We start from the raw sequence: 23,389 nt of genomic DNA on the forward strand, positions 1-23,389 counted from the left end.
CGCTGCTCCCTGCCTCCCCTCCCCACTACTCCCCCTAGAGTACCGCTGCTCCCTGCCTCCCCTCCCCACTACTCCCCCTAGAGTACCGCTGCCCCCTGCCTCCCCTCCCCACTACTCCCCCTAGAGTACCGCTGCCCCCTGCCTCCCCTCCCCACTACTCCCCCTAGAGTACCGCTGCACCCTGCCTCCCCTCCCCACTACTCCCCCTAGAGTACCGCTGCACCCTGCCTCCCCTCCCCACTACTCCCCCTAGAGTACCGCTGCACCCTGCCTCCCCTCCCCACTACTCCCCCTAGAGTACCGCTGCACCCTGTCTCCCCTCCCCACTACTCCCCCTAGAGTACCGCTGCACCCTGCCTCCCCTCCCCACTACTCCCCCTAGAGTACCGCTGCACCCTGTCTCCCCTCCCCACTACTCCCCCTAGAGTACCGCTGCACCCTGCCTCCCCTCCCCACTACTCCCCCTAGAGTACCGCTGCACCTTGCCTCCCCTCCCCTCTACTCCCCCTAGAGTACCGCTGCACCCTGCCTCCCCTCCCCACTACTCCCCCTAGAGTACCGCTGCTCCCTGCCTCCCCTCCCCTCTACTCCCCCTAGAGTACCGCTGCACCCTGCCTCCCCTCCCCACTACTCCCCCTAGAGTACCGCTGCCCCCTGCCTCCCCTCCCCACTACTCCCCCTAGAGTACCGCTGCACCCTGCCTCCCCTCCCCACTACTCCCCCTAGAGTACCGCTGCACCCTGCCTCCCCTCCCCTCTACTCCCCCTAGAGTACCGCTGCACCCTGCCTCCCCTCCCCACTACTCCCCCTAGAGTACCGCTGCTCCCTGCCTCCCCTCCCCACTACTCCCCCTAGAGTACCGCTGCACCCTGCCTCCCCTCCCCTCCCCACTACTCCCCCTAGAGTACCGCTGCTCCCTGCCTCCCCTCCTCACTACTCCCCCTAGAGTACCGCTGCACCCTGCCTCCCCTCCCCACTACTCCCCCTAGAGTACCGCTGCTCCCTGACTCCCCTCCCCACTACTCCCCCTAGAGTACCGCTGCACCCTGCCTCCCCTCCCCACTACTCCCCCTAGAGTACCGCTGCCCCTTGTCTCCCCTCCTCACTACTCCCCCTAGAGTACCGCTGCACCCTGCCTCCCCTCCCCTCTACTCCCCCTAGAGTACCGCTGCACCCTGCCTCCCCTCCCCTCCCCACTACTCCCCCTAGAGTACCGCTGCACCCTGCCTCCCCTCCCCACTACTCCCCCTAGAGTACCGCTGCACCCTGCCTCCCCTCCCAACGACTCCCCCTAGAGTACCGCTGCACCCTGCCTCCCCTCCCCACTACTCCCCCTAGAGTACCGCTGCTCCCTGCCTCCACTCCCCACTACTCCCCCTAGAGTACCGCTGCTCCCTGCCTCCCCTCCTCACTACTCCCCCTAGAGTACCGCTGCACCCTGCCTCCCCTCCCCACTACTCCCCCTAGAGTACCGCTGCACCCTGCCTCCCCTCCCCACTACTCCCCCTAGAGTACCGCTGCCCCCTGCCTCCCCACTACTCCCCCTAGAGTACCGCTGCCCCCTGCCTCCCCTCCTCACTACTCCCCCTAGAGTACCGCTGCACCCTGCCTCCCCTCCCCACTACTCCCCCTAGAGTACCGCTGCACCCTGCCTCCCCTCCCCACTACTCCCCCTAGAGTACCGCTGCCCCCTGCCTCCCCTCCTCACTACTCCCCCTAGAGTACCGCTGCACCCTGCCTCCCCTCCCCACTACTCCCCCTAGAGTACCGCTGCACCCTGCCTCCCCTCCCCTCCCCACTACTCCCCCTAGAGTACCGCTGCCCCCTGTCTCCCCTCCCCACTACTCCCCCTAGAGTACCGCTGCACCCTGCCTCCCCTCCCCTCCCCACTACTCCCCCTAGAGTACCGCTGCACCCTGCCTCCCCTCCCCACTACTCCCCCTAGAGTACCGCTGCACCCTGCCTCCCCTCCCCACTACTCCCCCTAGAGTACCGCTGCACCCTGTCTCCCCTCCCCACTACTCCCCCTAGAGTACCGCTGCCCCCTGCCTCCCCACTACTCCCCCTAGAGTACCGCTGCCCCCTGCCTCCCCTCCCCTCCCCACTACTCCCCCTAGAGTACCGCTGCACCCTGCCTCCCCTCCCCACTACTCCCCCTAGAGTACCGCTGCTCCCTGTCTCCCCTCCCCACTACTCCCCCTAGAGTACCGCTGCCCCCTGCCTCCCCTCCCCACTACTCCCCCTAGAGTACCGCTGCCCCCTGCCTCCCCTCCCCACTACTCCCCCTAGAGTACCGCTGCACCCTGTCTCCCCTCCCCACTACTCCCCCTAGAGTACCGCTGCACCCTGTCTCCCCTCCCCACTACTCCCCCTAGAGTACCGCTGCACCCTGCCTCCCCTCCCCACTACTCCCCCTAGAGTACCGCTGCCCCCTGCCTCCCCTCCCCTCCCCTCCCCTCCCCACTACTCCCCCTAGAGTACCGCTGCACCCTGCCTCCCCTCCCCACTACTCCCCCTAGAGTACCGCTGCCCCCTGCCTCCCCTCCCCACTACTCCCCCTAGAGTACCGCTGCTCCCTGTCTCCCCTCCCCACTACTCCCCCTAGAGTACCGCTGCACCCTGCCTCCCCTCCCCTCCTCACTACTCCCCCTAGAGTACCGCTGCCCCCTGCCTCCCCTCCCCACTACTCCCCCTAGAGTACCGCTGCCCCCTGCCTCCCCTCCCCACTACTCCCCCTAGAGTACCGCTGCACCCTGCCTCCCCTCCCCACTACTCCCCCTAGAGTACCGCTGCTCCCTGCCTCCCCTCCCCACTACTCCCCCTAGAGTACCGCTGCACCCTGCCTCCCCTCCCCACTACTCCCCCTAGAGTACCGCTGCACCCTGTCTCCCCTCCCCACTACTCCCCCTAGAGTACCGCTGCACCCTGTCTCCCCTCCCCACTACTCCCCCTAGAGTACCGCTGCACCCTGCCTCCCCTCCCCACTACTCCCCCTAGAGTACCGCTGCCCCCTGCCTCCCCTCCCCTCCCCTCCCCTCCCCACTACTCCCCCTAGAGTACCGCTGCACCCTGCCTCCCCTCCCCACTACTCCCCCTAGAGTACCGCTGCCCCCTGCCTCCCCTCCCCACTACTCCCCCTAGAGTACCGCTGCTCCCTGTCTCCCCTCCCCACTACTCCCCCTAGAGTACCGCTGCACCCTGCCTCCCCTCCCCTCCCCTCCTCACTACTCCCCCTAGAGTACCGCTGCCCCCTGCCTCCCCTCCCCACTACTCCCCCTAGAGTACCGCTGCCCCCTGCCTCCCCTCCCCACTACTCCCCCTAGAGTACCGCTGCACCCTGCCTCCCCTCCCCACTACTCCCCCTAGAGTACCGCTGCTCCCTGCCTCCCCTCCCCACTACTCCCCCTAGAGTACCGCTGCACCCTGCCTCCCCTCCCCACTACTCCCCCTAGAGTACCGCTGCACCCTGCCTCCCCTCCCCACTACTCCCCCTAGAGTACCGCTGCACCCTGCCTCCCCTCCCCACTACTCCCCCTAGAGTACCGCTGCTCCCTGCCTCCCCTCCCCACTACTCCCCCTAGAGTACCGCTGCACCCTGCCTCCCCTCCCCACTACTCCCCCTAGAGTACCGCTGCACCCTGTCTCCCCTCCCCACTACTCCCCCTAGAGTACCGCTGCACCCTGCCTCCCCTCCCCACTACTCCCCCTAGAGTACCGCTGCACCCTGCCTCCCCTCCCCACTACTCCCCCTAGAGTACCGCTGCAACCTGCCTCCCCTCCCCTCCCCACTACTCCCCCTAGAGTACCGCTGCCCCCTGCCTCCCCTCCCCTCCCCACTACTCCCCCTAGAGTACCGCTGCACCCTGCCTCCCCTCCCCACTACTCCCCCTAGAGTACCGCTGCCCCCTGTCTCCCCTCACTCCCCTCTGTATCTGTGTCATCTTGGTGGGCTGTTCGTGTGTCTTGTTGTGTTTATTTATTAAATGTCTTCACTTCCAGAACTTTCTTCCTGACTCTCAGTGTACATCGTTACACCTTCACTTTTCCCTGAAGCATTACAGAAATAAAAACAAACCCCTGAAGAAAATACAATCTTTGAGTGTTTTGAGTGAGTTTTGAGTAGAGACACTGATGAATATGTTAATTACACGATGATACAGGGTAAAACATGTCATAACTGACAGGATAAATTACATGGATAAAATTCAACCATCAAAACTGAGAACAACTTTAAAATAAAGGGGAAGTTTATTCATTGTATTATTACTGATCCATTGCAGATTATCCTACATGTCAATCAAACTGTGCTGTGTGAATCATATTGCCTCCTAGACTCTCAGGCTGTGTTCCAAATGGTTCCCTATTCCCTATGGGCCCTGGTCAAAAGTAGTGCACTACATAGGGTTAAAGGGTACCACGTGGGACACAAGCCAAGCCAGACACACAGAAGACACACAGGACTCAGGACATCACATTACATACATACACATGGGCAACAGCATATTTTATCAACAATACTGCATCATGAGGACAGTTACCACATGATGATATGACATCATTAGAGCATCACTGTCAAAGTGAAAGGGACAGACTGATAAAAAACACCACTTAGAAAATCACTAGACAGTAACATCTGACAGTAGTGTTTAATGTCCAGCAGCAATACTAGTAGTATCCCATCCTATTATTCTCAATGATGCATTTTATACTAATTTCATTCATCACTAAAGGCATTTGAATTAGAAAGAAGAGATTGTCGTGAAAAATATAATAATTTAATGCATGAATTTAGCTAAAAACTATAAACCATCATAAGAGTCTTTGGAGTCAAACAGTAAAACTCAGATGAAAGACACCTTGGAGATCCTGATATCAACACATTGTAACGTTGTTCCTTCTAACAGAATGACTGTTCCACCTAATAGTCCAACACAGAAGTAGGTGGTCAGTAATGGTTCTTGTTTTGCAGTAAGCCAACTAAGTCAACTGGTTTAGTAAGTCTTAGATTGCATATATGATATGTGACTTGAAGGTTTTTCCTGAAGCAGTCCATCCGTTTCCAACAGTGAAAACCCAGCCCACATTTAATAGTAGATACTTGATGTGTTTGTGGTGCGTAGACCAAAGACTGATGAGTTATGAACAGAACAATGTGGAAGTTGAGTCCATTGTGTTCATCCATCCTTCAGCAGCCAGCCAGCCTCCAGTTGATTCATCACCATCCTGCAATGTCATATTTCAACCAGCAGGGGTCACTGATTCTACTATCTGAATTGTATCACTGTTCAAAGATGCCTCTGCCTTATCCAAGGTTCTTCCTCCATTTCATGGCTTAAGGTAAACAGACAACACATGCATGAATCCAGATTATTATTTATCAAAACCATTTATAAAACACATCATCCACAGACTGATAGTCTTCCATGGTCTTATTCCAAAGTCAAGTCCTTTGGAATCGTATTGGAGATACTGGATCTTTCCACGGTCAAATAAAGCTTGTTTCCTTTTGCATAGAAACACTAGAATGTTCTCTTATCAGACACTGAAGAAGAAGAAACCAAAAAGCCCTTTCATGGTTTTAGAACGGTTGTCCAAAGAAGAACAACTTTGAAGGTTGTAAAGTCATCAAACATCTGAAGTCAACATCTCTCTGTGATTGTAAAGACATCAAACATGGAGTCAGTCAACAGCTCTCTGTGATTGTAAAGATATCAAACATGGAGTCAGTCAACAGCTCTCTGTGATTGTAAAGTCATTAAACATGGAGTCAGTCAACAGCTCTCTGTGATTGTAAAGTCATTAAACATGGAGTCAGTCAACAGCTCTCTGTGATTGTAAAGTCATTAAACATGGAGTCAGTCAACATCTCTCTGTGATTGTAAAGTCATTAAACATGAAGTCAGTCAACATCTCTCTGTGATTGTAAAGTCATTAAACATGAAGTCAGTCAACATCTCTCTGTGATTGTAAAGTCATTAAACATGAAGTCAGTCAACATCTCTCTGTGATTGTAAAGTCATCAAACATGGAGTCAGTCAACAGCTCTCTGTGATTGTAAAGTCATCAAACATGGAGTCAGTCAACAGCTCTCTGTGATTGTAAAGTCATCAAACATGGAGTCAGTCAACAGCTCTCTGTGGTTGTAAAGACATCAAACATGGAGTCAGTCAACAGCTCTCTGTGATTGTAAAGACATCAAACATGGAGTCAGTCAACAGCTCTCTGTGATTGTAAAGTCATCAAACATGGAGTCAGTCAACAGCTCTCTGTGGTTGTAAAGACATCAAACATGGAGTCAGTCAACAGCTTATTCCTCTCAGTCCAACAGCCAAAATGATCAATATCATAACTTAAATCATAGTCATATTGATTGATAAAGATGACGCAAACAGCAGCAGGCATGCTAAGTTCAGGGATTCTGGAACATTCCAGGGAGATACCAATTCAGAGGGGTGGGCGGGGTTTAGGCTAGGTAGCTGTCTGTCTGTCATCGGAAGACCAGCGTGGAGGTCTTGAGACAGGTGAAGGAGGCAGTGAGACAGGTGAAGAAGAGAGAGACAGACAGGTAGATCTGCGATGCATCTCCACACTCCTTGGCGTTTTCCTGAAATCATTTGTTAACACAGTTACAGCCAGTGGTATAATGAAAAGTGTTATTACACAAGGAGAAGTGCTAACCTTTCTTCTTCTTGGTCCTCCCATCACATGAAATAACTGTGAAAACTATGATTTTTTGTTGTTGTTTATCCTTCATTTAACTAGGCAAGTCAGTTAAGAACAAATTCTGATTTTCAATGACGGCCTAGGAACACTGGGTTAACATGTTCAATCCATTTGGTTGATTTAAAAATACAGTTTATAAAATACCCGTCCAGCATCACTACTCTGGACGGCTCTGACTTAGGTATTTGTAGTTATCCACATATTCTATGTGTCTGGTTAGACTGTAAACTCTCCTTCCAGACTCACATTAAGCATCTCCAATCCAAAATGTAAATCTAGAATCGGCTTCCTATTTCGCAACAAAGCATCCTTCACTTATGCTGCCAAACATACCCTCGTAAAACTGACCATCCAACCGATCGTCGACTTTGGCGATGTCATTTATAAAATAGCCTCCAACCCTCTACTCAACAAATTGGATGCGGTCTATCACAGTGCCATCCGTTTTGTCACCAAAGCCCCATATACTACCCACCACCTCAACCTGTACGCTCTCGTTGGCTGGCCCTCGCTTCACTCTCGTCGCCAAACCCACTGGCTCCAGGTCATCTACAAGTCTCTGCTAGGTCAAGCCCCACCTTATCGCAGCTCACTGGTCACCATAGCAGCACCCACCCGTAGCACGCGCTCCAGCAGGTATATCTCTCTGGTCACCCCCAAAGCCAAGTCATCCTTTGGCTGCCTTTCCTTCCAGTTCTCTGCTGCCAATGACTGGAAGGAACTGCAAAAATCACTGAAGCTGGAGACTCATATCTCCCTTACTAGCTTTAAGCACCAGCTGTCAGAGCAGCTCACAGATCACTGCACATAGCCAATCTAATAAAAATATCCTGTGTATCCTGTCTGAGGGGAACCTGTATTCTGTTTCAATTTCTGGATTCCATAGGATTCAGTCTGAGTTTTCAACATTGGGGAAATCATGGGGCCCTACAAGCCCTTATGTGAGTTACAAAGAAAACACAGACATTTCAATATATTGACATACCTTGTCAATGTATTCTGGAAAATATGGTCTGTCCAGTACTCAGGAACGTCTGAACACCTATACCTAAAGAAGAGAAGTTGTATTAAAATCTATGACAATGTCAGGAAAATAACACTCAAATGACTTCAGCTTTAGATAGCTAACGTAAACTCACGTAAACTCGTACATCGCCTTGGTCCGTACAATTGCCCTTATTTTAGCGCCCCAAAAACATTGTAAAGCACAATTTCTCCCCTTTCCAACAGAATAAATGACATGACCTAAACGCTGCCCGTTTCTGCATAATTCAAGCAGGCAATGAGCTCCGTCGGGTCTTTTTAAAAATGGCCGGTGGGGAAGCGAAGCTAATGCGTGAGAAGGAGAGATGTGTGGGAAAACTGCTTTTTTCCCCACTCGCTGTCCAACTTATCACCTTATCGCCTCTAAAATGTAAATAAAACACTATTAAAGAGTTTATATAACGTGTCATTACATACCTATTGGAAGGTTTGTGTCGAATTTTAATTGGGTTTTTAGGGCGGTGCTAAAGTGATCTTAGAAGTAAACAGCGGCTTTGAGAATGATGATAGAATGCAATGATGACGAAAAAAATGACTAGGTATCCCCCACCACTTTCTTGTTTTTAAAGGATGATAGAAGTGCTACACCTGGTGGAGAGAGATTGTAAGACAGAAATAGTTGATTTATGCATGCTGTACGTTACGACATGACAGATCAAGATGTAACAGAGGGTCCATTTTTTCAACTTTTCTCCAATACTAGAGAGCCATTACGATGTTGATCAACGCATGAATAGAAACCTAGTCAGGTTTTGACTTAGTTTTCTTTCTAGCCTCGTTTGAATGTCGCGGTTGCGCAAGTTTGTACGGAATGGGGTGAGTTTACATTAGCTTGCCTAGCAGGCAAACATTACCTTGCAGGGGCACATGTGTTCAGCTCTACTGTAATGTTTGCTGACGATGCATATTGGTAAGCTAGGTAGCTAATATGTTACAATGCTATTTCGGTTCATATGAAACGTACACAAAAATGACAAAAGTTATAAACAGCACTGAGGCACGTAAATGCACTGCTAACTTACTAGTTAGTAGCATGCCCACCACTAGTTAACTAGCTAGTTTATCAACGTGCAAATATATAACTTACTCTGGCGATATAACTAACTAAAGGCTTTTCGTACTTGAATAATATTATTTAACGAATATTTTTTGACATTTCGTTGAAAATATGTGTAAATAAATCCAAACTACATTCCAAGTGATAGTTTGGTCGTTACCTGCCACATGGCCTTTCCAGAGGAGAAAGATCAAGACGACGTCTGTTGAAACGTTTTTAGTAAAAATCATTGATTTTCTTTTGCAATATTTACTAAACCCGTGGGTCATTTTTTATAGTATATAACAAATATGAATTCGGAGGACAGATATTATTAAATATTATAGCGACCCAGACAGACAGCTGTGTGTTATGTGTTAGTCTATTAGTTGGTTGTGTAGTACTTACCAGTACCCAGTGTTCGCGGGGTTCGACATGCCAATCAACCTGCTATCTGCCAATCACAGGAATGCCTGGAACGTTCTGATGCCGGGCTTCCTGGTGGTTGGTGGAGAGGCGTGGAGGGGGGTTGGGCAGGGAGCATTGGAAGTTAAGACCAGGTTTAGACGTTGTTCTCTCTCTTATGTCTGGCTTTCACAAGAGAATAATTTGTCGTGGGCTGCGGCCAAACAGTAGCCTGTGGGGAGTTGGGTTAATAAACCGTACATTCGTAAACTCAACCCTCTGTCTGGACAATTGTTCCTTTATGATCTAGTCATGTCATTACAACATTACAGCATTGGACCTCTCACTAAAGGCATCAGTCATACAAAAGTTATACTTAAATCCAAACTGGTTCTCCAGTAAATTGGTAGGAATGTCTCATCCTATGTTCAAGAATGGCCTTTTCCCCTTTATTCAGATTACACCTGCTCACTTTCGGTTGTTTGAAAAGGAAATAATCTCCAAAATATTCTTTTTTTAAACAAGCCTTAGAAAATTGGTTGTAATTTCAGTTTAATCCACCTGAAAAGACAGAACAAATAATACAACAAATAGTGGTTCAACTTAAATACTAATTGTAAAAAAAAAAATTTAAAAACGAAAAAATGTTTAAAAAAAGGTATCATTTCAGTGAATGATATCATAAATAGGACTGGTGGAGTTGTCACACATGCAGCTAACACAGACATATGGAAATGTCTGCTCTACCCAAAATTACAACCAACTAATTGCAGCATTACTACAAAAATGGAAGAGGCAAGTAGAAGGTGAAAAAGTAAGGAACTTGTATGTCGGCCCTGTATTAAAGAACGTAAATGGTTAAAGAAAAGTGTGATAAATAAAAACATTTACCAATTTAATTGAAGGACCAAAAAACTGACAGCTGTGCCATATAAATGGCAAAATAGTTGGGAAGAGATTTTCGATGAACCCATTCCATGACACATGGTTTATGAATTGATACGCAAAACAACCGCGGATTCAAAACTTCGAATTTTTCTATTTAAATTACTATACAAAATTATTGCAACCAATCGAATGTTATATATATATATATATATGGTGGGATACAGTCTTCCCAGCTCTGCAGATTCTGCTGTGAGGAGGCAGAGTCATTAGGTCATTTATTTTGGTATTGTCTATATGTAGCTCGTTTTTGGTCACAGGTCCAGGAATGGCTGAAGAATTGCAACTAACGCTGCAGATAGCAATACTGGGTGATTTGAAAAGCCATAGTCAATCAATCAATAATATAATAATTATTTTAGCAATTTTTTTTATTTACAATCTGTAGAAGCTATGAGAATAGAAAGGAGCACAGGTGAAAAATATATGGCAAATAGAAATCCAAAATGGATGGTGTTGAGAGATCGATGGGAGAGGTTGGATGGAGCTGAAGGGTGGGACTAATAAGGGTGGGACTAATAACAAGATAACCAATGTAAAACATACGGGTCTGTAAAATGTATAAAGGTTCAGAAATGTTGTGAAATAGCACAGTTACCAATAGAAATCAAACTGGATGGACATCAGAAATAGAGGAAGGACTAAAAACAAACAAAATATAACTATTGTAAAATAGATTGTGTCTCTGTACTTTGCTCTGTTCATCTTTCCCTTGATTCTAACTAGTCTCCCAGTCCCTGTTGCTGAAAACATCCCCACAGTATGATGCTGCCACCACCATGTTCAATCTTGGTTTCATCAGACCAGAGGATCTTGTCATGATCTGAGAGTCTTTAGGTGCCTTTTGGCAAACTCCAAGCGGGCTGTCATGTGCCTTTTACAAAGGAGTGGCTTCCGTCTGCCAGCTCCACTATAAAAGCCTGATTAGTGGAGTGCTGAAGATATGGTTCTCTTTCTGGAAGCTTTTCCCATCTGCAGAGAGGAACTCTGGAGCGCAGTCAGTGTAACCATCTGATCTTGGTGACTGACCAAGGCCTTTCTCCCCGATTGCTCAGTTTGTCCTGGCTGACAGCTCTAGGAAGAGTCTTAGTGGTTCTAAAATTCTTCCATTTAAGAATGATGGAGGCCACTGTGTTCTTTGGCACCTTCAATGCTGCTAAAACGTTGTTCATCCATTTTAGAATGAGGCTGTAATGTAACAAAATGTTGCTGGACTCCAGGAAGAGTAGCTGCTGCCTTGGCAAGAATGAATATGGATCCTAAATAAATATAAATACCAGTCAATTGCCAGGGTTAGAGCTTCCATGTCTGTTCTATTCATTCTTATTTCTATGGTCAGGCCATAGGGTATTACATGTAAACAAGATAAGCTAAATAAATACACGAATTATTGAATAAGTAATTGGTTAATAAATGAAAAGGAAATCCCGAAATATTTTAAAATAATAACATGCAAAAAGAATACAGGCCAAAGCACATCAGCAGTTGTATTTACCCCACCAACACTGCAGAAGGCCGATCCACTATTAGACTATATTTCTCTATATCAACATGTGTAAATCCAACACTGCAGAAGGACGATCCACTATTAGACTATATTTCTCTATATCAACATGTGTAAATCCAACACTTGAACACTGAGCCCAACCTCCAGTATGTTACGATAATATTTATGTTCATTTTAAAGTAGGCCAATCAGAAAGTGGCGTCAGGTCTCCATGTCGGATTCCTCCAGTCCGCGCCTTCGTGTCAGCTGAACTGCGCTCCTGTCTTCACCCCACTGTCAGCTACAAGACAAACATGACATATAAAACGTGTGGTGGCCACAGAATAGATATATCTAGTCGAGGGAGATGAACACAGGAAAGAGTAAGACGCGTATGTAGAAGAAGCCTGTTGGATTATTTTATATAAAACGGCATAACAGTCTTTATGGTCGCAGGTTCCTCATATATAAGTAGCCTGTCCTACAGTATAGGGACAAATATACCTCGTCCAAAGTCTTGGATAGTTTATTGACCCACTAAAGTGGTTCGTTGTCGAACTTTACTATGTGGGAGCGAATCTACTTTTACGCATCATTGATTTGATGCGTTTTCGTAATTGTTAGTCTCGTCCATAAATGATGTCAGTACACTTAAGCTGATTTATTAGAAATTGCTTCACTAATTCAGTCATTCATTGATTGTCTGATTGATTAATACACTTCGTTGACATATTAAACTACAGGGGCAGCCATGACAGGAAGGTTGATGCTTGGCATTGTTGCGTCACAATATAAAATGCCTCTGATGACGTAATGATCAAACACCAAGCTGCCACTGGTGAAATGAGGATCATTAGCTGATTGAACTGCAAGGTGAACGGTAAGTACCCCCGTCCGCCTGTTTATCGGATAAATGAGGGGATAGACAACAGATTTATTGAGCGCCAGATATAGCTAGGCTTTTAGAAATGAATTGAACAAAGTTGTTAAATTTTAATGAATATACCTTGTCCCAAATAATTATTTCAACTCAGAACTGAATTTGATGATATTAGACAAGAGACTTTAATAACATGAAAAACATTTCCCCAAATACTAAACAAAGTTGTTTCTGTGACTCTCTCTTTATAGAGTTTAATGGTGCTGAAAGCCACTTCCTATTCCAAGTATTCAAGACTAGAAGGAGCATTCTGATTAGAATCCTGCAGACCAGTGAATGATGAATAGGAGGCCCAACCTGAATGGGTCTGGAGGACCAAGGTCCATCGGTGTTCCGCTACTCTGTCCTTCTAACAGAGTGCTGCTGGAGAGAGAAGAGGTCAGCCAGGCCCCAGTGATGGCCTCCTCTTTCAGGCCCTCAGCGTTCCCCTCCCTGCATGTTGTACCTCGTGCTCCCCCTCCTGACGAAATCAGGCCCAAGAGGCCCACAGCTGCCCACAGAAAGAGGAGAGACCTCCAGTCCCTGGTTCCAGTCCAGGATGGATGTCGTGAATCTCCCGGTTGGTTTAACAGCAGCAGCTCCCAGCTACCTGCCAAAACCAACAGACGCAGGCGCAACAAGGAGCTTTCCTTCACTGAGGTTCTGAAGAACTACAAGCTTCTGCCTGATTCACGGCCCAACAGCCCAGAGAGCCTGTACCAGAATGAGATGACACCTAGAATGCCTGTCAGCATCACTAGACCTGAGGGGAGGCCTAGCAACCCTCAACGCCAAACTAGACGGCCTGTTAGCCCCGTACGCCTGGTCCAACCTGATGTACAGCCTTCCAGACCTGAGGGGAGGCCTAGCAACCCTCGGCGAACCACTAGACGGCCTGTTAGACCAGTGGGCCTGGTCCAGCCTGATGTACAGCCTTCCAAACCTGAGGGGAGGCCTAGCAACCCTCTGGGCCCCACTAGACGGCCTGTTAGACCAGTCGGCCTGGTCCAGCATGATATTCAGCCTTCCAGACCTGAGGGAAGGCCTAGCAACCCTCGGAGCACCACTAGGAGAAAAGTTAAGCCTAGTAATCCTGTGTGTTCCGTTATGCTCGAGTCCCAACCTACCAGTCTTGTGAGCATCACCACCAGCAATGTGGACGTAGTCCAGCCTGAGTCCCGTCCTACCTGCCCTCTGACCCTGGAGGAGCCGGCCCTTTCAGAGTCATGCAGCTTCAGCAACAATGTGTTTGTTCTCTCCATGCCGAAAGCTGCCCAGCCAGAGGAGGCTGCCAGAGGGAGCAGCAGCCCACCCAGGGACATCATCAGGCCCGAGGCCTTCGTCCAGACAGGACCCCTGCTGGCCAGGAGAGCCCAGCGGGATGCTCCTCCTCCAAAGAAGGTCCCCAAACCCCAGGTGGCCCCCCGGCCCAAACTGCTGCCCTCCCTGGGCCAGGGCAACGTGTCCCTTGTCAGTGCCAACGCCTGGGATGAAAAGACCAAGAAGAAGAGAAAGAAAGGTCAGCACTTCTCTTTGTGCAATGACACATTCTGTCTATGAATATATTGTCAATATTGTATATGTTGTTTGCTGATGTACGACCAGGAAGATGATTGTTATGTTTTAATACATTCATAAATGAATTATTAATAAATGAATGTAACCTCATGTAATGTAATTTAAAGGAGTCAGAGTCCAGAGGTCTAGCCTGGGTCTGAGGCATATCCCCCGTGACCTAGAGCTGGCCATGATGAGACCCCGTCTGGTCAAGTCAGCCGTTCCCTCCCAGCAGCCCTACCAGCCGTGGGACGACGAGGACGAGGTGGACATCTACGCCCTGAGGCGAACAGCCTACATGTGCCCCATGTACGACCAGGAGGAGAGCAGCGTCAGGGGCAACAAGAGGGTGGCAGTGGAGGACCTGGACAACATTCCTTTCAGAAGGAAGATCACCTTGTGTTATTTCATGGGGGGTCGCAGGGTCATGCTGCCAAAAGACTACTAACTCCACCCCCCTCAATATCCACAACAACCCCCCTTTGTCCCTGACAGCGAAGAACAGGACACACACAGAGAGACAGAGTGGACACCAACAGGGCCATCAAAGGGACAGAGACCCTCTCAGTTGCTGTCTCCCCTCATCTCTGATACACCAGACTGGGCTGTCCTCTGTCTCCCCTCATCTCTGATACACCAGACTGGGCTGTCCTCTGTCTCCCCTCATCTCTGATACACCAGACTGGGCTGTCCTCTACCACACTCACCTCTTCTCCCCCAAGAGGACCCCTGCTCCCTGCCTCCCCTCCCCAATACTCCCCCTAGAGTACCGCTGCACCCTGCCTCCCCTCCCCACTACTCCCCCAAGAGTACCACTGCACCCTGCCTCCCCTCCCCACTACTCCCCCTAGAGTACCGCTGCACCCTGCCTCCCCTCCCCACTACTCCCCCTAGAGTACCGCTGCCCCCTGCCTCCCCTCCCCTCCTCACTACTCCCCCTAGAGTACCGCTGCACCCTGCCTCCCCTCCCCTCCCCACTACTCCCCCTAGAGTACCACTGCACCCTGCCTCCCCTCCCCACTACTCCCCCTAGAGTACCGCTGCACCCTGCCTCCCCTCCCCTCCCCTCCCCCTAGAGTACCGCTGCACCCTGCCTCCCCTCCCCACTACTCCCCCTAGAGTACCGCTGCACCCTGCCTCCCCTCCCCTCCCCTCCCCCTAGAGTACCGCTGCACCCTGCCTCCCCTCCCCACTACTCCCCCTAGAGTACCGCTGCACCCTGCCCCCTGCCTCCCCTCCCCACTACTCCCCCTAGAGTACCGCTGCACCCTGCCTCCCCTCCCCTCCCCACTACTCCCCCTAGAGTACCGCTGCACCCTGCCTCCCCTCCCCACTACTCCCCCTAGAGTACCGCTGCACCCTGCCTCCCCTCCCCACTACTCCCCCTAGAGTACCGCTGCACCCTGTCTCCCCTCCCCTCCCCTCCCCACTACTCCCCCTAGAGTACCGCTGCCCCCTGCCTCCCCTCCCCACTACTCCCCCTAGAGTACCGCTGCACCCTGTCTCCCCTCCCCACTACTCCCCCTAGAGTACCGCTGCACCCTGCCTCCCCTCCCCACTACTCCCCCTAGAGTACCGCTGCACCCTGTCTCCCCTCCCCACTACTCCCCCTAGAGTACCGCTGCACCCTGCCTCCCCTCCCCACTACTCCCCCTAGAGTACCGCTGCACCCTGCCTCCCCTCCCCACTACTCCCCCTAGAGTACCGCTGCCCCCTGACTCCCCTCCCCACTACTCCCCCTAGAGTACCGCTGCTCCCTGCCTCCCCTCCCCACTACTCCCCCTAGAGTACCGCTGCACCCTGTCTCCCCTCCCCACTACTCCCCCTAGAGTACCGCTGCACCCTGCCTCCCCTCCCCACTACTCCCCCTAGAGTACCGCTGCACCCTGCCTCCCCTCCCCACTACTCCCCCTAGAGTACCGCTGCACCCTGCCTCCCCTCCCCACTACTCCCCCTAGAGTACCGCTGCACCCTGCCTCCCCTCCCCACTACTCCCCCTAGAGTACCGCTGCCCCCTGACTCCCCTCCCCACTACTCCCCCTAGAGTACCGCTGCACCCTGCCTCCCCTCCCCACTACTCCCCCTAGAGTACCGCTGCACCCTGTCTCCCCTCCCCACTACTCCCCCTAGAGTACCGCTGCTCCCTGCCTCCCCTCCCCTCCCCACTACTCCCCCTAGAGTACCGCTGCACCCTGCCTCCCCTCCCCACTACTCCCCCTAGAGTACCGCTGCACCCTGTCTCCCCTCCTCACTACTCCCCCTAGAGTACCGCTGCCCCCTGCCTCCCCTCCCCACTACTCCCCCTAGAGTACCCCTGCTCCCTGACTCCCCTCCCCACTACTCCCCCTAGAGTACCGCTGCACCCTGTCTCCCCTCCTCACTACTCCCCCTAGAGTACCGCTGCCCCCTGCCTCCCCTCCCCACTACTCCCCCTAGAGTACCGCTGCACCCTGCCTCCCCTCCCCTCCCCTCCCCACTACTCCCCCTAGAGTACCGCTGCACCCTGCCTCCCCTCCCCTCCCCACTACTCCCCCTAGAGTACCGCTGCCCCCTGCCTCCCCTCCCCACTACTCCCCCTAGAGTACCGCTGCACCCTGTCTCCACTCCCCTCCCCACTACTCCCCCTAGAGTACCGCTGCACCCTGCCTCCCCTCCCCTCCCCTCCCCTCCCCACTACTCCCCCTAGAGTACCGCTGCACCCTGCCTCCCCTCCCCTCCCCACTACTCCCCCTAGAGTACCGCTGCACCCTGCCTCCCCTCCCCACTACTCCCCCTAGAGTACCGCTGCACCCTGCCTCCCCTCCCCACTACTCCCCCTAGAGTACCGCTGCACCCTGCCTCCCCTCCCCTCCCCACTACTCCCCCTAGAGTACCGCTGCACCCTGCCTCCCCTCCCCACTACTCCCCCTAGAGTACCGCTGCACCCTGCCTCCCCTCCCCACTACTCCCCCTAGAGTACCGCTGCACCCTGCCTCCCCTCCCCTCCCCACTACTCCCCCTAGAGTACCGCTGCACCCTGCCTCCCCTCCCCACTACTCCCCCTAGAGTACCGCTGCACCCTGCCTCCCCTCCCCACTACTCCCCCTAGAGTACCGCTGCACCCTGCCTCCCCTCCCCACTACTCCCCCTAGAGTACCGCTGCACCCTGCCTCCCCTCCCCTCCCCTCCCCCTAGAGTACCGCTGCACCCTGTCTCCCCTCCCCACTACTCCCCCTAGAGTACCGCTGCACCCTGCCTCCCCTCCCCACTACTCCCCCTAGAGTACCGCTGCCCCCTGTCTCCCCTCCCCTCCCCACTACTCCCCCTAGAGTACCGCTGCACCCTGCCTCCCCTCCCCACTACTCCCCCTAGAGTACCGCTGCACCCTGTCTCCCCTGCCTCCCCTCCCCACTACTCCCCCTAGAGTACCGCTGCCCCCTGCCTCCCCTCCCCACTACTCCCCCTAGAGTACCGCTGCACCCTGCCTCCCCTCCCCACTACTCCCCCTAGAGTACCGCTGCACCCTGCCTCCCCTCCCCACTACTCCCCCTAGAGTACCGCTGCCCCCTGTCTCCCCTCCCCACTACTCCCCCTAGAGTACCGCTGCACCCTGACTCCCCTCCCCACTACTCCCCCTAGGGTACCGCTGCCCCCTGTCTCCCCTCCCCTCTACTCCCCCTAGAGTACCGCTGCTCCCTGACTCCCCTCCCCTCCCCACTACTCCCCCTAGAGTACCGCTGCACCCTGCCTCCCCTCCCCACTACTCCCCCTAGAGTACCGCTGCACCCTGTCTCCCCTCCCCACTACTCCCCCTAGAGTACCGCTGCACCCTGCCTCCCCTCCCCACTACTCCCCCTAGAGTACCGCTGCACCCTGCCTCCCCTCCCCACTACTCCCCCTAGAGTACCGCTGCACCCTGCCTCCCCTCCCCACTACTCCCCCTAGAGTACCGCTGCACCCTGTCTCCCCTGCCTCCCCTCCCCACTACTCCCCCTAGAGTACCGCTGCTCCCTGACTCCCCTCCCCTCCCCACTACTCCCCCTAGAGTACCGCTGCACCCTGCCTCCCCTCCTCACTACTCCCCCTAGAGTACCGCTGCCCCCTGCCTCCCCTCCCCACTACTCCCCCTAGAGTACCGCTGCACCCTGTCTCCCCTCCCCACTACTCCCCCTAGAGTACCGCTGCACCCTGCCTCCCCTCCTCACTACTCCCCCTAGAGTACCGCTGCCCCCTGCCTCCCCTCCCCACTACTCCCCCTAGAGTACCGCTGCACCCTGCCTCCCCTCCCCTCCCCACTACTCCCCCTAGAGTACCGCTGCACCCTGTCTCCCCTCCCCACTACTCCCCCTAGAGTACCGCTGCACCCTGTCTCCCCTCCCCTCCCCACTACTCCCCCTAGAGTACCGCTGCCCCCTGCCTCCCCTCCCCACTACTCCCCCTAGAGTACCGCTGCACCCTGCCTCCTCACTACTCCCCCTAGAGTACCGCTGCTCCCTGCCTCCCCTCCCCACTACTCCCCCTAGAGTACCGCTGCTCCCTGCCTCCCCTCCCCTCCCCACTACTCCCCCTAGAGTACCGCTGCACCCTGCCTCCCCTCCTCACTACTCCCCCTAGAGTACCGCTGCTCCCTGCCTCCCCTCCCCACTACTCCCCCTAGAGTACCGCTGCTCCCTGCCTCCCCTCCCCTCCCCACTACTCCCCCTAGAGTACCGCTGCTCCCTGCCTCCCCTCCCCACTACTCCCCCTAGAGTACCGCTGCTCCCTGCCTCCCCTCCCCTCCCCACTACTCCCCCTAGAGTACCACTGCACCCTGCCTCCCCTCCCCACTACTCCCCCTAGAGTACCGCTGCACCCTGCCTCCCCTCCCCACTACTCCCCCTAGAGTACCGCTGCACCCTGCCTCCCCTCCCCACTACTCCCCCTAGAGTACCGCTGCCCCCTGCCTCCCCTCCCCACTACTCCCCCTAGAGTACCGCTGCTCCCTGCCTCCCCTCCCCTCCTCACTACTCCCCCTAGAGTACCGCTGCACCCTGCCTCCCCTCCCCTCCCCACTACTCCCCCTAGAGTACCGCTGTCTCCCCTCCTCACTACTCCCCCTAGAGTACCGCTGCACCCTGCCTCCCCTCCTCACTACTCCACCTAGAGTACCGCTGCTCCCTGCCTCCCCTCCCCTCCCCACTACTCCCCCTAGAGTACCGCTGCTCCCTGTCTCCCCTCCCCACTACTCCCCCTAGAGTACCGCTGCACCCTGTCTCCCCTCCCCACTACTCCCCCTAGAGTACCGCTGCACCCAGCCTCCCCTCCCCACTACTCCCCCTAGAGTACCGCTGCACCCTGCCTCCCCTCCCCACTACTCCCCCTAGAGTACCGCTGCACCCTGCCTCCCCTCCTCACTACTCCCCCTAGAGTACCGCTGCTCCCTGCCTCCCCTCCCCTCCTCACTACTCCCCCTAGAGTACCGCTGCACCCTGCCTCCCCTCCCCACTACTCCCCCTAGAGTACCGCTGCACCCTGCCTCCCCTCCTCACTACTCCCCCTAGAGTACCGCTGCACCCTGCCTCCCCTCCCCACTACTCCCCCTAGAGTACCGCTGCACCCTGCCTCCCCTCCTCACTACTCCCCCTAGAGTACCGCTGCACCCTGCCTCCCCTCCCCACTACTCCCCCTAGAGTACCTCTGCACCCTGCCTCCCCTCCCCACTACTCCCCCTAGAGTACCGCTGCCCCCTGTCTCCCCTCCCCACTACTCCCCCTAGAGTACCGCTGCACCCTGCCTCCCCTCCCCACTACTCCCCCTAGAGTACCGCTGCACCCTGCCTCCCCTCCCCACTACTCCCCCTAGAGTACCGCTGCCCCCTGCCTCCCCTCCCCACCACTCCCCCTAGAGTACCGCTGCACCCTGCCTCCCCTCCCCACTACTCCCCCTAGAGTACCGCTGCACCCTGCCTCCCCTCCTCACTACTCCCCCTAGAGTACCGCTGCACCCTGCCTCCCCACTACTCCCCCTAGAGTACCGCTGCACCCTTCCTCCCCTCCCCACTACTCCCCCTAGAGTACCGCTGCCCCCTGCCTCCCCTCCCCACCACTCCCCCTAGAGTACCGCTGCACCCTGCCTCCTCACTACTCCCCCTAGAGTACCGCTGCACCCTGCCTCCCCTCCCCACTACTCCCCCTAGAGTACCGCTGCACCCTGCCTCCCCTCCCCACTACTCCCCCTAGAGTACCGCTGCCCCCTGTCTCCCCTCACTCCCCTCTGTATCTGTGTCATCTTGGTGGGCTGTTCGTGTGTCTTGTTGTGTTTATTTATTAAATGTCTTCACTTCCAGAACTTTCTTCCTGACTCTCAGTGTACATCGTTACACCTTCACTTTTCCCTGAAGCATTACAGAAATAAAAACAAACCACTGAAGAAAATACAATATTTGAGTGTTTTGAGGTTTGAGTAGAGACACTGATGAATATGTTAATTAGACGATGATACAGGATAAATAACATGTCATAACTGACAGGATAAATTACATGGATAAAATTCAACCATCAAAACTGAGAACAACTTTAAAATAAAAGGGGAAGTTTATTCATTGTATTATTACTGATCCATTGCAGATTATCCTACATGTCAATCAAACTGTGCTGTGTGAATCATATATCCTCCTAGACTCTCAGCTTGTGTTCCAAAGGGTTCCCTATTCCCTATGGGCCCTGGTCAAAAGTAGTGCACTACATAGGGTTAAAGGGTACCATGTGGGACACAAGCCAAGCCAGACACACAGAAGACACACAGGACTCAGGACATCACATTACATACATACACATTGGCAACAGCATCTTTTATCAACAATACAGCATCATGAGGACAGTTACCACATGATGATATGACATCATTAGAGCATCACTGTCAAAGTGAAAGGGACAGACTGATAAAAAACACCACTTAGAAAATCACTAGACAGTAACATCTGACAGTAGTGTTTAATGTCCAGCAGCAATACTAGTAGTATCCCATCCTATTATTCTCAATGATGCATTTTATACTAATTTCATTCATCACTAAAGGCATTTGAATTAGAAAGAAGAGATTATGTCATGAAAAATATAATAATTGAATGCATGAATTTAGCTAAAAACTATAAACCATCATAAGTCTTTGGAGTCAAACAGTAAAACTCAGATGAAAGACACCTTGGAGATCCTGATATCAACACATTGTAACGTTGTTCCTTCTAACAGAATGGCTGTTCCACCTAGTAGTCCATCACATTGTAACGTTGTTCCTTCTAATAGAATGCCTGTTCCACCTAGTAGTCCATCACATTGTAACGTTGTTCCTTCTAACAGAATGACTGTTCCACCTAGTAGTCCATCACATTGTAACGTTGTTCCACCTAGTAGTCCATCACATTGTAACGTTGTTCCTTCTAACAGAATGGCTGTTCCACCTAGTAGTCCAACACAGAAGTAGGTGGTCAGTAATGGTTCTTGTTTTGCAGTAAGCCAACTAAGTCAACTGGTTTAGTAAGTCTTAGATTGCATATATGATATGTGACTTGAAGGTTTTTCCTGAAGCAGTCCATCCATTTCCAACAGTGAAAACCCAGCCCACATTTAATAGTAGATACTTGATGTGTTTGTGGTGTGTAGACCAAAGACTGATGAGTTATGAACAGAACAATGTGGAAGTTGAGTCCATTGTGTTCATCCATCCTTCAGCCAGCCAGCCAGCCTCCAGTTTATTCATCACCATCCTGCAATGTCATATTCCAACCAGCAGGGGTCACTGATTCTACTATCTGAAATATATCACTGTTTAAAGATGCCTCTGCCTTATTCAAGGTTCTTCCTCCATTTCATGGCTTAAGGTAAACAGACAACACATGCATGAATCCAGAGTATTATTTTATCAAAACCATTTATAAAACACATCATCCACAGACTGATAGTCTTCCATGGTCTTATTGCAAAGTCAAGTCCTTTAGAATCGTATTGGAGATACTGGATCTTTCCACGGTCAAATAAAGCATGTTTCCTTTTGCATAGAAACACTAGAATGTTCTCTTATCAGACACTGAAGAAGAAGAAACCAAAAAGCCCTTTCATGGTTTTAGAACGGTTGTCCAAAGAAGAACAACTTTGGTGATTGTAAAGTCATCAAACATGGAGTCAGTCAACAGCTCTCTGTGATTGTAAAGACATCAAACATGGAGTCAGTCAACAGCTCTCTGTGATTGTAAAGACATCAGACATGGAGTCAGTCAACAGCTCTCTGTGATTGTAGTCATCAGACATGGAGTCAGTCAACAGCTCTCTGTGATTGTAAAGTCATCAGACATGGAGTCAGTCAACAGCTCTCTGTGATTGTAAAGACATCAAACATGGAGTCAGTCAACATCTCTCTGTGATTGTAGTCATCAGACATGGAGTCAGTCAACAGCTCTCTGTGATTGTAAAGTCATCAAACATGGAGTCAGTCAACAGCTCTCTGTGATTGTAAAGACATCAAACATGGAGTCAGTCAACAGCTCTCTGTGATTGTAAAGTCATCAAACATGAAGTCAGTCAACAGCTCTCTGTGATTGTAAAGACATCAAACATGGAGTCAGTCAACAGCTCTCTGTGATTGTAAAGACATTAAACATGGAGTCAGTCAACAGCTCTCTGTGATTGTAAAGTCATCAAACATGAAGTCAGTCAACAGCTCTCTGTGATTGTAAAGACATCAAACATGGAGTCAGTCAACAGCTCTCTGTGATTGTAAAGACATTAAACATGGAGTCAGTCAACAGCTCTCTGTGATTGTAGTCATCAAACATGGAGTCAGTCAACAGCTCTCTGTGATTGTAAAGTCATCAAACATGGAGTCAGTCAACAGCTCTCTGTGATTGTAAAGACATCAAACATGGAGTCAGTCAACAGCTCTCTGTGATTGTAAAGACATCAAACATGGAGTCAGTCAACAGCTCTCTGTGATTGTAAAGTCATCAAACATGAAGTCAGTCAACAGCTCTCTGTGATTGTAAAGACATCAAACATGGAGTCAGTCAACAGCTCTCTGTGATTGTAAAGTCATCAAACATGGAGTCAGTCAACAGCTCTCTGTGATTGTAAAGACATTAAACATGGAGTCAGTCAACAGCTCTCTGTGATTGTAAAGTCATCAAACATGGAGTCAGTCAACAGCTCTCTGTGATTGTAAAGTCATCAAACATGGAGTCAGTCAACAGCTCTCTGTGATTGTAGTCATCAAACATGGAGTCAGTCAACATCTCTCTGTGATTGTAAAGTCATCAAACATGGAG

The 23,389-nt window shown here is 52.0% G+C and overlaps 2 long non-coding RNA genes across 3 annotated transcripts; both read right to left on the reverse strand.

Moving 5' to 3' along the window:
* Nucleotides 1–4,195: 4,195 nt before the first annotated feature.
* Nucleotides 4,196–22,635, reverse strand: LOC118938826. Of its 2 annotated transcripts, none has more exons than XR_005036185.1 (3): nucleotides 21,479–22,635; nucleotides 21,392–21,445; nucleotides 4,196–4,918 (listed from the first exon to the last, which is right to left on the reverse strand). It is a non-coding gene; the product is annotated as an uncharacterized LOC118938826 (long non-coding RNA). The 2 variants fall into 2 exon arrangements; XR_005036184.1 differs by having other exon boundaries at nucleotides 21,338–21,445.
* LOC110510812 lies at nucleotides 6,181–9,203 on the reverse strand. The gene is made up of 3 exons (XR_005036186.1): nucleotides 8,985–9,203; nucleotides 7,709–7,771; nucleotides 6,181–6,604 (listed from the first exon to the last, which is right to left on the reverse strand). It is a non-coding gene; the product is annotated as an uncharacterized LOC110510812 (long non-coding RNA).
* Nucleotides 22,636–23,389: the final 754 nt, after the last annotated feature.

Source organism: Oncorhynchus mykiss, chromosome 15 (assembly GCF_013265735.2).
Source record: "Oncorhynchus mykiss isolate Arlee chromosome 15, USDA_OmykA_1.1, whole genome shotgun sequence".
Lineage (NCBI taxonomy): Eukaryota > Metazoa > Chordata > Actinopteri > Salmoniformes > Salmonidae > Oncorhynchus > Oncorhynchus mykiss.